Genomic DNA, 12,308 nt, shown 5'->3' with positions numbered 1-12,308 from the left:
CAGTCAAATAGTGGAGTGGAGTGGAGTAGGGGAACAGCAAACAGCCATTAAAGCAGCCAGCCGCCTACCCGCCACAATGGACCTACCTGTGTACACTAGGTGGATGTGATGGAATGTACTGTCGTCCCTACATTTCAAGAAGAAGTAAGAATTGCAGTTGCAACAAACCCTTGCTTGCCTACAAAGAGAGCAGCAATTTGGATTTGTTACTATGTTACCTGGAAGAATAACAAACTGTGCAAGGATGGAGGTTGTAGGAGCAAAGAGAAGTTGTCTGTAAAGTTGGTGGATGCCTATTTTCCATTTTGCAGTCCCTTGTCTCCCTCTTGTGGCCTCCTGGAGGCAAATAAATGTGCAAAAAAAAGACAGCCTGGCGGCCGGCTGTTGCAGTGTTGCCCTCTCAGGCAACACTGAGTGACTGACTGAGCCTCACAGTCTTATATAAAGTTCAGACGGAACTTTGCACGTGTCATAGTGGAGCCCTCAGGATTCCAGAGCCAGCTTTCTGACATCATAATGGGGCCTGCCTCAGAGATAAAAGCCTGGGCCCAGGCAGTGTTGTTCAGTGCTGCTCAGCAGGCAGCACAGGACTGGATTAAAGCTGATACAAGGTGTGAAGGAACAAGGGGTGGCTGTGGGCATGCACTTGCTGCCGCTGCCAGTGTTTATCTGCATGGCAGGAGGGCATTTGGGCGTTGCCAGGAAGGCGTTTTTATGTAGATTCCTCCTCTTTCAGCACTGCATTGTGGTGCAAGCAAAAGAAGCAAATCCTGTCTGGCTTCCTCTCCGGCCTTTATTCACCTCCCGCTTAGTAGCTGTAAATGTGTGTGAGCCTGCAGGGCCCCATGGAATTGCCTAGGAGTAGGCTGAATCGCTGCAAGGGGTGAACAGCAGTATGGGACAGGCTCGGGCAAGGCAAGGGCCGCTCGGGTTATCGCTTCTCGGCCTTTTGGCTAAGATCAAGTGTAGTATCTGTTCTTATCAGTTTAATATCTGATACGTCCCCTATCTGGGGACCATATATTAAATGGATTTTTAGAACAGGGAGATGGAAATAGAGCTTGCTCTGTCCACTCCACGCATTGACCTGGTATTGCAGTATTTCCAGGACCGGTGCACCCTTCCCTTATGTGTTGACTAAAATCAGATTCCAAAAGTGTTTTTTCTCTTTGCCATTGTTTCTGTCTTTCTGAAGGGATCTCCCCTTTTAATCCCATTATTTCAACACCTGTTGGACAATGCATTTGTACAGTCATGTGTGATAATGAGCTCATTTATTAAATGCAATTAATGAATACATTGCCACCTCTTGTTGTGTGTGTGTGTGTGTGTGTGTGTGTGTCTTCTGTGTTTCTGTGTTTCCGGCATTTCACATTGGAACAGCTCATTCACCTTCCTTGTCTTCTCTCCGCCCTCCCTCCCTCCCTCCTAGGTAAGTTAAAGAGCTGCACCTGAGCCAGCCACTGATTGATGCAGCACCACAGTCAAATAGTGGAGTGGAGTGGAGTAGGGGAACAGCAAACAGCCATTAAAGCAGCCAGCCGCCTACCCGCCACAATGGACCTACCTGTGTACACTAGGTGGATGTGATGGAATGTACTGTCGTCCCTACATTTCAAGAAGAAGTAAGAATTGCAGTTGCAACAAACCCTTGCTTGCCTACAAAGAGAGCAGCAATTTGGATTTGTTACTATGTTACCTGGAAGAATAACAAACTGTGCAAGGATGGAGGTTGTAGGAGCAAAGAGAAGTTGTCTGTAAAGTTGGTGGATGCCTATTTTCCATTTTGCAGTCCCTTGTCTCCCTCTTGTGGCCTCCTGGAGGCAAATAAATGTGCAAAAAAAAGACAGCCTGGCGGCCGGCTGTTGCAGTGTTGCCCTCTCAGGCAACACTGAGTGACTGACTGAGCCTCACAGTCTTATATAAAGTTCAGACGGAACTTTGCACGTGTCATAGTGGAGCCCTCAGGATTCCAGAGCCAGCTTTCTGACATCATAATGGGGCCTGCCTCAGAGATAAAAGCCTGGGCCCAGGCAGTGTTGTTCAGTGCTGCTCAGCAGGCAGCACAGGACTGGATTAAAGCTGATACAAGGTGTGAAGGAACAAGGGGTGGCTGTGGGCATGCACTTGCTGCCGCTGCCAGTGTTTATCTGCATGGCAGGAGGGCATTTGGGCGTTGCCAGGAAGGCGTTTTTATGTAGATTCCTCCTCTTTCAGCACTGCATTGTGGTGCAAGCAAAAGAAGCAAATCCTGTCTGGCTTCCTCTCCGGCCTTTATTCACCTCCCGCTTAGTAGCTGTAAATGTGTGTGAGCCTGCAGGGCCCCATGGAATTGCCTAGGAGTAGGCTGAATCGCTGCAAGGGGTGAACAGCAGTATGGGACAGGCTCGGGCAAGGCAAGGGCCGCTCGGGTTATCGCTTCTCGGCCTTTTGGCTAAGATCAAGTGTAGTATCTGTTCTTATCAGTTTAATATCTGATACGTCCCCTATCTGGGGACCATATATTAAATGGATTTTTAGAACAGGGAGATGGAAATAGAGCTTGCTCTGTCCACTCCACGCATTGACCTGGTATTGCAGTATTTCCAGGACCGGTGCACCCTTCCCTTATGTGTTGACTAAAATCAGATTCCAAAAGTGTTTTTTCTCTTTGCCATTGTTTCTGTCTTTCTGAAGGGATCTCCCCTTTTAATCCCATTATTTCAACACCTGTTGGACAATGCATTTGTACAGTCATGTGTGATAATGAGCTCATTTATTAAATGCAATTAATGAATACATTGCCACCTCTTGTTGTGTGTGTGTGTGTGTGTGTGTGTGTGTCTTCTGTGTTTCTGTGTTTCCGGCATTTCACATTGGAACAGCTCATTCACCTTCCTTGTCTTCTCTCCGCCCTCCCTCCCTCCCTCCTAGGTAAGTTAAAGAGCTGCACCTGAGCCAGCCACTGATTGATGCAGCACCACAGTCAAATAGTGGAGTGGAGTGGAGTAGGGGAACAGCAAACAGCCATTAAAGCAGCCAGCCGCCTACCCGCCACAATGGACCTACCTGTGTACACTAGGTGGATGTGATGGAATGTACTGTCGTCCCTACATTTCAAGAAGAAGTAAGAATTGCAGTTGCAACAAACCCTTGCTTGCCTACAAAGAGAGCAGCAATTTGGATTTGTTACTATGTTACCTGGAAGAATAACAAACTGTGCAAGGATGGAGGTTGTAGGAGCAAAGAGAAGTTGTCTGTAAAGTTGGTGGATGCCTATTTTCCATTTTGCAGTCCCTTGTCTCCCTCTTGTGGCCTCCTGGAGGCAAATAAATGTGCAAAAAAAAGACAGCCTGGCGGCCGGCTGTTGCAGTGTTGCCCTCTCAGGCAACACTGAGTGACTGACTGAGCCTCACAGTCTTATATAAAGTTCAGACGGAACTTTGCACGTGTCATAGTGGAGCCCTCAGGATTCCAGAGCCAGCTTTCTGACATCATAATGGGGCCTGCCTCAGAGATAAAAGCCTGGGCCCAGGCAGTGTTGTTCAGTGCTGCTCAGCAGGCAGCACAGGACTGGATTAAAGCTGATACAAGGTGTGAAGGAACAAGGGGTGGCTGTGGGCATGCACTTGCTGCCGCTGCCAGTGTTTATCTGCATGGCAGGAGGGCATTTGGGCGTTGCCAGGAAGGCGTTTTTATGTAGATTCCTCCTCTTTCAGCACTGCATTGTGGTGCAAGCAAAAGAAGCAAATCCTGTCTGGCTTCCTCTCCGGCCTTTATTCACCTCCCGCTTAGTAGCTGTAAATGTGTGTGAGCCTGCAGGGCCCCATGGAATTGCCTAGGAGTAGGCTGAATCGCTGCAAGGGGTGAACAGCAGTATGGGACAGGCTCGGGCAAGGCAAGGGCCGCTCGGGTTATCGCTTCTCGGCCTTTTGGCTAAGATCAAGTGTAGTATCTGTTCTTATCAGTTTAATATCTGATACGTCCCCTATCTGGGGACCATATATTAAATGGATTTTTAGAACAGGGAGATGGAAATAGAGCTTGCTCTGTCCACTCCACGCATTGACCTGGTATTGCAGTATTTCCAGGACCGGTGCACCCTTCCCTTATGTGTTGACTAAAATCAGATTCCAAAAGTGTTTTTTCTCTTTGCCATTGTTTCTGTCTTTCTGAAGGGATCTCCCCTTTTAATCCCATTATTTCAACACCTGTTGGACAATGCATTTGTACAGTCATGTGTGATAATGAGCTCATTTATTAAATGCAATTAATGAATACATTGCCACCTCTTGTTGTGTGTGTGTGTGTGTGTGTGTGTGTGTCTTCTGTGTTTCTGTGTTTCCGGCATTTCACATTGGAACAGCTCATTCACCTTCCTTGTCTTCTCTCCGCCCTCCCTCCCTCCCTCCTAGGTAAGTTAAAGAGCTGCACCTGAGCCAGCCACTGATTGATGCAGCACCACAGTCAAATAGTGGAGTGGAGTGGAGTAGGGGAACAGCAAACAGCCATTAAAGCAGCCAGCCGCCTACCCGCCACAATGGACCTACCTGTGTACACTAGGTGGATGTGATGGAATGTACTGTCGTCCCTACATTTCAAGAAGAAGTAAGAATTGCAGTTGCAACAAACCCTTGCTTGCCTACAAAGAGAGCAGCAATTTGGATTTGTTACTATGTTACCTGGAAGAATAACAAACTGTGCAAGGATGGAGGTTGTAGGAGCAAAGAGAAGTTGTCTGTAAAGTTGGTGGATGCCTATTTTCCATTTTGCAGTCCCTTGTCTCCCTCTTGTGGCCTCCTGGAGGCAAATAAATGTGCAAAAAAAAGACAGCCTGGCGGCCGGCTGTTGCAGTGTTGCCCTCTCAGGCAACACTGAGTGACTGACTGAGCCTCACAGTCTTATATAAAGTTCAGACGGAACTTTGCACGTGTCATAGTGGAGCCCTCAGGATTCCAGAGCCAGCTTTCTGACATCATAATGGGGCCTGCCTCAGAGATAAAAGCCTGGGCCCAGGCAGTGTTGTTCAGTGCTGCTCAGCAGGCAGCACAGGACTGGATTAAAGCTGATACAAGGTGTGAAGGAACAAGGGGTGGCTGTGGGCATGCACTTGCTGCCGCTGCCAGTGTTTATCTGCATGGCAGGAGGGCATTTGGGCGTTGCCAGGAAGGCGTTTTTATGTAGATTCCTCCTCTTTCAGCACTGCATTGTGGTGCAAGCAAAAGAAGCAAATCCTGTCTGGCTTCCTCTCCGGCCTTTATTCACCTCCCGCTTAGTAGCTGTAAATGTGTGTGAGCCTGCAGGGCCCCATGGAATTGCCTAGGAGTAGGCTGAATCGCTGCAAGGGGTGAACAGCAGTATGGGACAGGCTCGGGCAAGGCAAGGGCCGCTCGGGTTATCGCTTCTCGGCCTTTTGGCTAAGATCAAGTGTAGTATCTGTTCTTATCAGTTTAATATCTGATACGTCCCCTATCTGGGGACCATATATTAAATGGATTTTTAGAACAGGGAGATGGAAATAGAGCTTGCTCTGTCCACTCCACGCATTGACCTGGTATTGCAGTATTTCCAGGACCGGTGCACCCTTCCCTTATGTGTTGACTAAAATCAGATTCCAAAAGTGTTTTTTCTCTTTGCCATTGTTTCTGTCTTTCTGAAGGGATCTCCCCTTTTAATCCCATTATTTCAACACCTGTTGGACAATGCATTTGTACAGTCATGTGTGATAATGAGCTCATTTATTAAATGCAATTAATGAATACATTGCCACCTCTTGTTGTGTGTGTGTGTGTGTGTGTGTGTGTGTCTTCTGTGTTTCTGTGTTTCCGGCATTTCACATTGGAACAGCTCATTCACCTTCCTTGTCTTCTCTCCGCCCTCCCTCCCTCCCTCCTAGGTAAGTTAAAGAGCTGCACCTGAGCCAGCCACTGATTGATGCAGCACCACAGTCAAATAGTGGAGTGGAGTGGAGTAGGGGAACAGCAAACAGCCATTAAAGCAGCCAGCCGCCTACCCGCCACAATGGACCTACCTGTGTACACTAGGTGGATGTGATGGAATGTACTGTCGTCCCTACATTTCAAGAAGAAGTAAGAATTGCAGTTGCAACAAACCCTTGCTTGCCTACAAAGAGAGCAGCAATTTGGATTTGTTACTATGTTACCTGGAAGAATAACAAACTGTGCAAGGATGGAGGTTGTAGGAGCAAAGAGAAGTTGTCTGTAAAGTTGGTGGATGCCTATTTTCCATTTTGCAGTCCCTTGTCTCCCTCTTGTGGCCTCCTGGAGGCAAATAAATGTGCAAAAAAAAGACAGCCTGGCGGCCGGCTGTTGCAGTGTTGCCCTCTCAGGCAACACTGAGTGACTGACTGAGCCTCACAGTCTTATATAAAGTTCAGACGGAACTTTGCACGTGTCATAGTGGAGCCCTCAGGATTCCAGAGCCAGCTTTCTGACATCATAATGGGGCCTGCCTCAGAGATAAAAGCCTGGGCCCAGGCAGTGTTGTTCAGTGCTGCTCAGCAGGCAGCACAGGACTGGATTAAAGCTGATACAAGGTGTGAAGGAACAAGGGGTGGCTGTGGGCATGCACTTGCTGCCGCTGCCAGTGTTTATCTGCATGGCAGGAGGGCATTTGGGCGTTGCCAGGAAGGCGTTTTTATGTAGATTCCTCCTCTTTCAGCACTGCATTGTGGTGCAAGCAAAAGAAGCAAATCCTGTCTGGCTTCCTCTCCGGCCTTTATTCACCTCCCGCTTAGTAGCTGTAAATGTGTGTGAGCCTGCAGGGCCCCATGGAATTGCCTAGGAGTAGGCTGAATCGCTGCAAGGGGTGAACAGCAGTATGGGACAGGCTCGGGCAAGGCAAGGGCCGCTCGGGTTATCGCTTCTCGGCCTTTTGGCTAAGATCAAGTGTAGTATCTGTTCTTATCAGTTTAATATCTGATACGTCCCCTATCTGGGGACCATATATTAAATGGATTTTTAGAACAGGGAGATGGAAATAGAGCTTGCTCTGTCCACTCCACGCATTGACCTGGTATTGCAGTATTTCCAGGACCGGTGCACCCTTCCCTTATGTGTTGACTAAAATCAGATTCCAAAAGTGTTTTTTCTCTTTGCCATTGTTTCTGTCTTTCTGAAGGGATCTCCCCTTTTAATCCCATTATTTCAACACCTGTTGGACAATGCATTTGTACAGTCATGTGTGATAATGAGCTCATTTATTAAATGCAATTAATGAATACATTGCCACCTCTTGTTGTGTGTGTGTGTGTGTGTGTGTGTGTGTCTTCTGTGTTTCTGTGTTTCCGGCATTTCACATTGGAACAGCTCATTCACCTTCCTTGTCTTCTCTCCGCCCTCCCTCCCTCCCTCCTAGGTAAGTTAAAGAGCTGCACCTGAGCCAGCCACTGATTGATGCAGCACCACAGTCAAATAGTGGAGTGGAGTGGAGTAGGGGAACAGCAAACAGCCATTAAAGCAGCCAGCCGCCTACCCGCCACAATGGACCTACCTGTGTACACTAGGTGGATGTGATGGAATGTACTGTCGTCCCTACATTTCAAGAAGAAGTAAGAATTGCAGTTGCAACAAACCCTTGCTTGCCTACAAAGAGAGCAGCAATTTGGATTTGTTACTATGTTACCTGGAAGAATAACAAACTGTGCAAGGATGGAGGTTGTAGGAGCAAAGAGAAGTTGTCTGTAAAGTTGGTGGATGCCTATTTTCCATTTTGCAGTCCCTTGTCTCCCTCTTGTGGCCTCCTGGAGGCAAATAAATGTGCAAAAAAAAGACAGCCTGGCGGCCGGCTGTTGCAGTGTTGCCCTCTCAGGCAACACTGAGTGACTGACTGAGCCTCACAGTCTTATATAAAGTTCAGACGGAACTTTGCACGTGTCATAGTGGAGCCCTCAGGATTCCAGAGCCAGCTTTCTGACATCATAATGGGGCCTGCCTCAGAGATAAAAGCCTGGGCCCAGGCAGTGTTGTTCAGTGCTGCTCAGCAGGCAGCACAGGACTGGATTAAAGCTGATACAAGGTGTGAAGGAACAAGGGGTGGCTGTGGGCATGCACTTGCTGCCGCTGCCAGTGTTTATCTGCATGGCAGGAGGGCATTTGGGCGTTGCCAGGAAGGCGTTTTTATGTAGATTCCTCCTCTTTCAGCACTGCATTGTGGTGCAAGCAAAAGAAGCAAATCCTGTCTGGCTTCCTCTCCGGCCTTTATTCACCTCCCGCTTAGTAGCTGTAAATGTGTGTGAGCCTGCAGGGCCCCATGGAATTGCCTAGGAGTAGGCTGAATCGCTGCAAGGGGTGAACAGCAGTATGGGACAGGCTCGGGCAAGGCAAGGGCCGCTCGGGTTATCGCTTCTCGGCCTTTTGGCTAAGATCAAGTGTAGTATCTGTTCTTATCAGTTTAATATCTGATACGTCCCCTATCTGGGGACCATATATTAAATGGATTTTTAGAACAGGGAGATGGAAATAGAGCTTGCTCTGTCCACTCCACGCATTGACCTGGTATTGCAGTATTTCCAGGACCGGTGCACCCTTCCCTTATGTGTTGACTAAAATCAGATTCCAAAAGTGTTTTTTCTCTTTGCCATTGTTTCTGTCTTTCTGAAGGGATCTCCCCTTTTAATCCCATTATTTCAACACCTGTTGGACAATGCATTTGTACAGTCATGTGTGATAATGAGCTCATTTATTAAATGCAATTAATGAATACATTGCCACCTCTTGTTGTGTGTGTGTGTGTGTGTGTGTGTGTGTCTTCTGTGTTTCTGTGTTTCCGGCATTTCACATTGGAACAGCTCATTCACCTTCCTTGTCTTCTCTCCGCCCTCCCTCCCTCCCTCCTAGGTAAGTTAAAGAGCTGCACCTGAGCCAGCCACTGATTGATGCAGCACCACAGTCAAATAGTGGAGTGGAGTGGAGTAGGGGAACAGCAAACAGCCATTAAAGCAGCCAGCCGCCTACCCGCCACAATGGACCTACCTGTGTACACTAGGTGGATGTGATGGAATGTACTGTCGTCCCTACATTTCAAGAAGAAGTAAGAATTGCAGTTGCAACAAACCCTTGCTTGCCTACAAAGAGAGCAGCAATTTGGATTTGTTACTATGTTACCTGGAAGAATAACAAACTGTGCAAGGATGGAGGTTGTAGGAGCAAAGAGAAGTTGTCTGTAAAGTTGGTGGATGCCTATTTTCCATTTTGCAGTCCCTTGTCTCCCTCTTGTGGCCTCCTGGAGGCAAATAAATGTGCAAAAAAAAGACAGCCTGGCGGCCGGCTGTTGCAGTGTTGCCCTCTCAGGCAACACTGAGTGACTGACTGAGCCTCACAGTCTTATATAAAGTTCAGACGGAACTTTGCACGTGTCATAGTGGAGCCCTCAGGATTCCAGAGCCAGCTTTCTGACATCATAATGGGGCCTGCCTCAGAGATAAAAGCCTGGGCCCAGGCAGTGTTGTTCAGTGCTGCTCAGCAGGCAGCACAGGACTGGATTAAAGCTGATACAAGGTGTGAAGGAACAAGGGGTGGCTGTGGGCATGCACTTGCTGCCGCTGCCAGTGTTTATCTGCATGGCAGGAGGGCATTTGGGCGTTGCCAGGAAGGCGTTTTTATGTAGATTCCTCCTCTTTCAGCACTGCATTGTGGTGCAAGCAAAAGAAGCAAATCCTGTCTGGCTTCCTCTCCGGCCTTTATTCACCTCCCGCTTAGTAGCTGTAAATGTGTGTGAGCCTGCAGGGCCCCATGGAATTGCCTAGGAGTAGGCTGAATCGCTGCAAGGGGTGAACAGCAGTATGGGACAGGCTCGGGCAAGGCAAGGGCCGCTCGGGTTATCGCTTCTCGGCCTTTTGGCTAAGATCAAGTGTAGTATCTGTTCTTATCAGTTTAATATCTGATACGTCCCCTATCTGGGGACCATATATTAAATGGATTTTTAGAACAGGGAGATGGAAATAGAGCTTGCTCTGTCCACTCCACGCATTGACCTGGTATTGCAGTATTTCCAGGACCGGTGCACCCTTCCCTTATGTGTTGACTAAAATCAGATTCCAAAAGTGTTTTTTCTCTTTGCCATTGTTTCTGTCTTTCTGAAGGGATCTCCCCTTTTAATCCCATTATTTCAACACCTGTTGGACAATGCATTTGTACAGTCATGTGTGATAATGAGCTCATTTATTAAATGCAATTAATGAATACATTGCCACCTCTTGTTGTGTGTGTGTGTGTGTGTGTGTGTGTGTCTTCTGTGTTTCTGTGTTTCCGGCATTTCACATTGGAACAGCTCATTCACCTTCCTTGTCTTCTCTCCGCCCTCCCTCCCTCCCTCCTAGGTAAGTTAAAGAGCTGCACCTGAGCCAGCCACTGATTGATGCAGCACCACAGTCAAATAGTGGAGTGGAGTGGAGTAGGGGAACAGCAAACAGCCATTAAAGCAGCCAGCCGCCTACCCGCCACAATGGACCTACCTGTGTACACTAGGTGGATGTGATGGAATGTACTGTCGTCCCTACATTTCAAGAAGAAGTAAGAATTGCAGTTGCAACAAACCCTTGCTTGCCTACAAAGAGAGCAGCAATTTGGATTTGTTACTATGTTACCTGGAAGAATAACAAACTGTGCAAGGATGGAGGTTGTAGGAGCAAAGAGAAGTTGTCTGTAAAGTTGGTGGATGCCTATTTTCCATTTTGCAGTCCCTTGTCTCCCTCTTGTGGCCTCCTGGAGGCAAATAAATGTGCAAAAAAAAGACAGCCTGGCGGCCGGCTGTTGCAGTGTTGCCCTCTCAGGCAACACTGAGTGACTGACTGAGCCTCACAGTCTTATATAAAGTTCAGACGGAACTTTGCACGTGTCATAGTGGAGCCCTCAGGATTCCAGAGCCAGCTTTCTGACATCATAATGGGGCCTGCCTCAGAGATAAAAGCCTGGGCCCAGGCAGTGTTGTTCAGTGCTGCTCAGCAGGCAGCACAGGACTGGATTAAAGCTGATACAAGGTGTGAAGGAACAAGGGGTGGCTGTGGGCATGCACTTGCTGCCGCTGCCAGTGTTTATCTGCATGGCAGGAGGGCATTTGGGCGTTGCCAGGAAGGCGTTTTTATGTAGATTCCTCCTCTTTCAGCACTGCATTGTGGTGCAAGCAAAAGAAGCAAATCCTGTCTGGCTTCCTCTCCGGCCTTTATTCACCTCCCGCTTAGTAGCTGTAAATGTGTGTGAGCCTGCAGGGCCCCATGGAATTGCCTAGGAGTAGGCTGAATCGCTGCAAGGGGTGAACAGCAGTATGGGACAGGCTCGGGCAAGGCAAGGGCCGCTCGGGTTATCGCTTCTCGGCCTTTTGGCTAAGATCAAGTGTAGTACTTTAGGGTATTGCCTTGTTTCTTGGTCAGGAGGTGCCCTGGTACCCTTTTCCTTGGCCTGGGGGGATCGTTTCTCTTAGGAGAGACTTCACCCCTCTGCTGCTATTGGGGAGGAGGATTAGTCCAGGGCAACGGGGAGCGATCACCTGCCTGGTACTCCGGTACTGAAGGTATTTCTTTGGAGATTGCTGGAATTCTTTTGGAGCAGGATGGAGGAAATTCCCGAACATATGCGAACCAGGAATGCGGTCCGGTTTTTCGTGGAGGAATCTGAGAGGCAAAGGAAGGATTTGGAGTTCATCACGAAGGTCCTTTTGTTGGATTTCTTTCAGCTGGAGAGATCGTGCATTTTGGCGGTGATGGACTATCCGAGGAGAGGGTGCTTTGACGTTACCTTCGCTACAGAAGAAATTTATTCTGATTTTTTGGAACGCTTGAAGGAAGGTAAAAGGGACCCAAGACTTGTGGGTGTGAAGGTAACACCACATTTTGTGCCAAACAAGAAGTTGGTGGTCGTAAAGATGTTTTCGCCTTACGTGGAAGAAGAGGACATTAAGTCATTTCTCACTAAGTTTTGTGAGGAGGTGGTGGGAAAGGGGAAAGTGTTTAACCCCTTTGGATTTTGGACTGGGAAATGGAAATTTCTTTGTAAATTTGCAAGAATTGGTGAATCTGGAAACCTATTGTTTCCTCCAGCGCGGTTTAAGATTGGAAGTGCATGTGGAAATTTATTTTTTTTGGGAATGGATATGTTTTGTTTGAATTGTAAAGATTATGGTCATGAGAGAGAAACGTGTGAGAAAGTAATGTGTACAAAATGTCTGCAAGAGGGACATAAGTATAATGAATGTCAGAAAGGGAAAGTATGTAATATGTGTGGAGAGGAGGGGCACATATTCAAATCATGCCCAAAGAAAAGCAAACGTGAGGTACAAGACGAAAATAAGAAGATAGTCAAAAGAAAGGAAGC

At 47.8% G+C, this 12,308-nt stretch overlaps 7 non-coding genes and 1 pseudogene across 7 annotated transcripts; all 8 read left to right on the top strand.

The window, feature by feature from the left end:
- The first annotated feature begins 933 nt into the window (after positions 1–933).
- On the top strand, positions 934–1,124 carry LOC142702923 (U2 spliceosomal RNA). The gene has a single exon (XR_012867309.1). It is a non-coding gene; the product is annotated as a U2 spliceosomal RNA (small nuclear RNA).
- A 1,290-nt stretch (positions 1,125–2,414) lies between these two features.
- Positions 2,415–2,605, top strand: LOC142702922 (U2 spliceosomal RNA). Its single transcript, XR_012867308.1, has one exon. It is a non-coding gene; the product is annotated as a U2 spliceosomal RNA (small nuclear RNA).
- Positions 2,606–3,895: 1,290 nt separating this feature from the next.
- LOC142702921 (U2 spliceosomal RNA) lies at positions 3,896–4,086 on the top strand. The gene has a single exon (XR_012867307.1). It is a non-coding gene; the product is annotated as a U2 spliceosomal RNA (small nuclear RNA).
- A 1,290-nt stretch (positions 4,087–5,376) lies between these two features.
- On the top strand, positions 5,377–5,567 carry LOC142702920 (U2 spliceosomal RNA). The gene has a single exon (XR_012867306.1). It is a non-coding gene; the product is annotated as a U2 spliceosomal RNA (small nuclear RNA).
- A 1,290-nt stretch (positions 5,568–6,857) lies between these two features.
- Positions 6,858–7,048, top strand: LOC142702919 (U2 spliceosomal RNA). The gene has a single exon (XR_012867305.1). It is a non-coding gene; the product is annotated as a U2 spliceosomal RNA (small nuclear RNA).
- Positions 7,049–8,338: 1,290 nt separating this feature from the next.
- LOC142702918 (U2 spliceosomal RNA) lies at positions 8,339–8,529 on the top strand. The gene has a single exon (XR_012867304.1). It is a non-coding gene; the product is annotated as a U2 spliceosomal RNA (small nuclear RNA).
- A 1,290-nt stretch (positions 8,530–9,819) lies between these two features.
- LOC142702915 (U2 spliceosomal RNA) lies at positions 9,820–10,010 on the top strand. The gene has a single exon (XR_012867302.1). It is a non-coding gene; the product is annotated as a U2 spliceosomal RNA (small nuclear RNA).
- A 1,290-nt stretch (positions 10,011–11,300) lies between these two features.
- LOC142702931 (U2 spliceosomal RNA) lies at positions 11,301–11,411 on the top strand (annotated as a pseudogene).
- Positions 11,412–12,308: the final 897 nt, after the last annotated feature.

This window comes from Rhinoderma darwinii, unplaced genomic scaffold (assembly GCF_050947455.1).
Source record: "Rhinoderma darwinii isolate aRhiDar2 unplaced genomic scaffold, aRhiDar2.hap1 Scaffold_247, whole genome shotgun sequence".
Taxonomy (NCBI): Eukaryota; Metazoa; Chordata; class Amphibia; order Anura; family Rhinodermatidae; genus Rhinoderma; species Rhinoderma darwinii.
The sequence above is the reverse complement of the archived record's forward strand: the minus strand, read 5'-3'. Positions and strand labels throughout refer to the sequence as shown.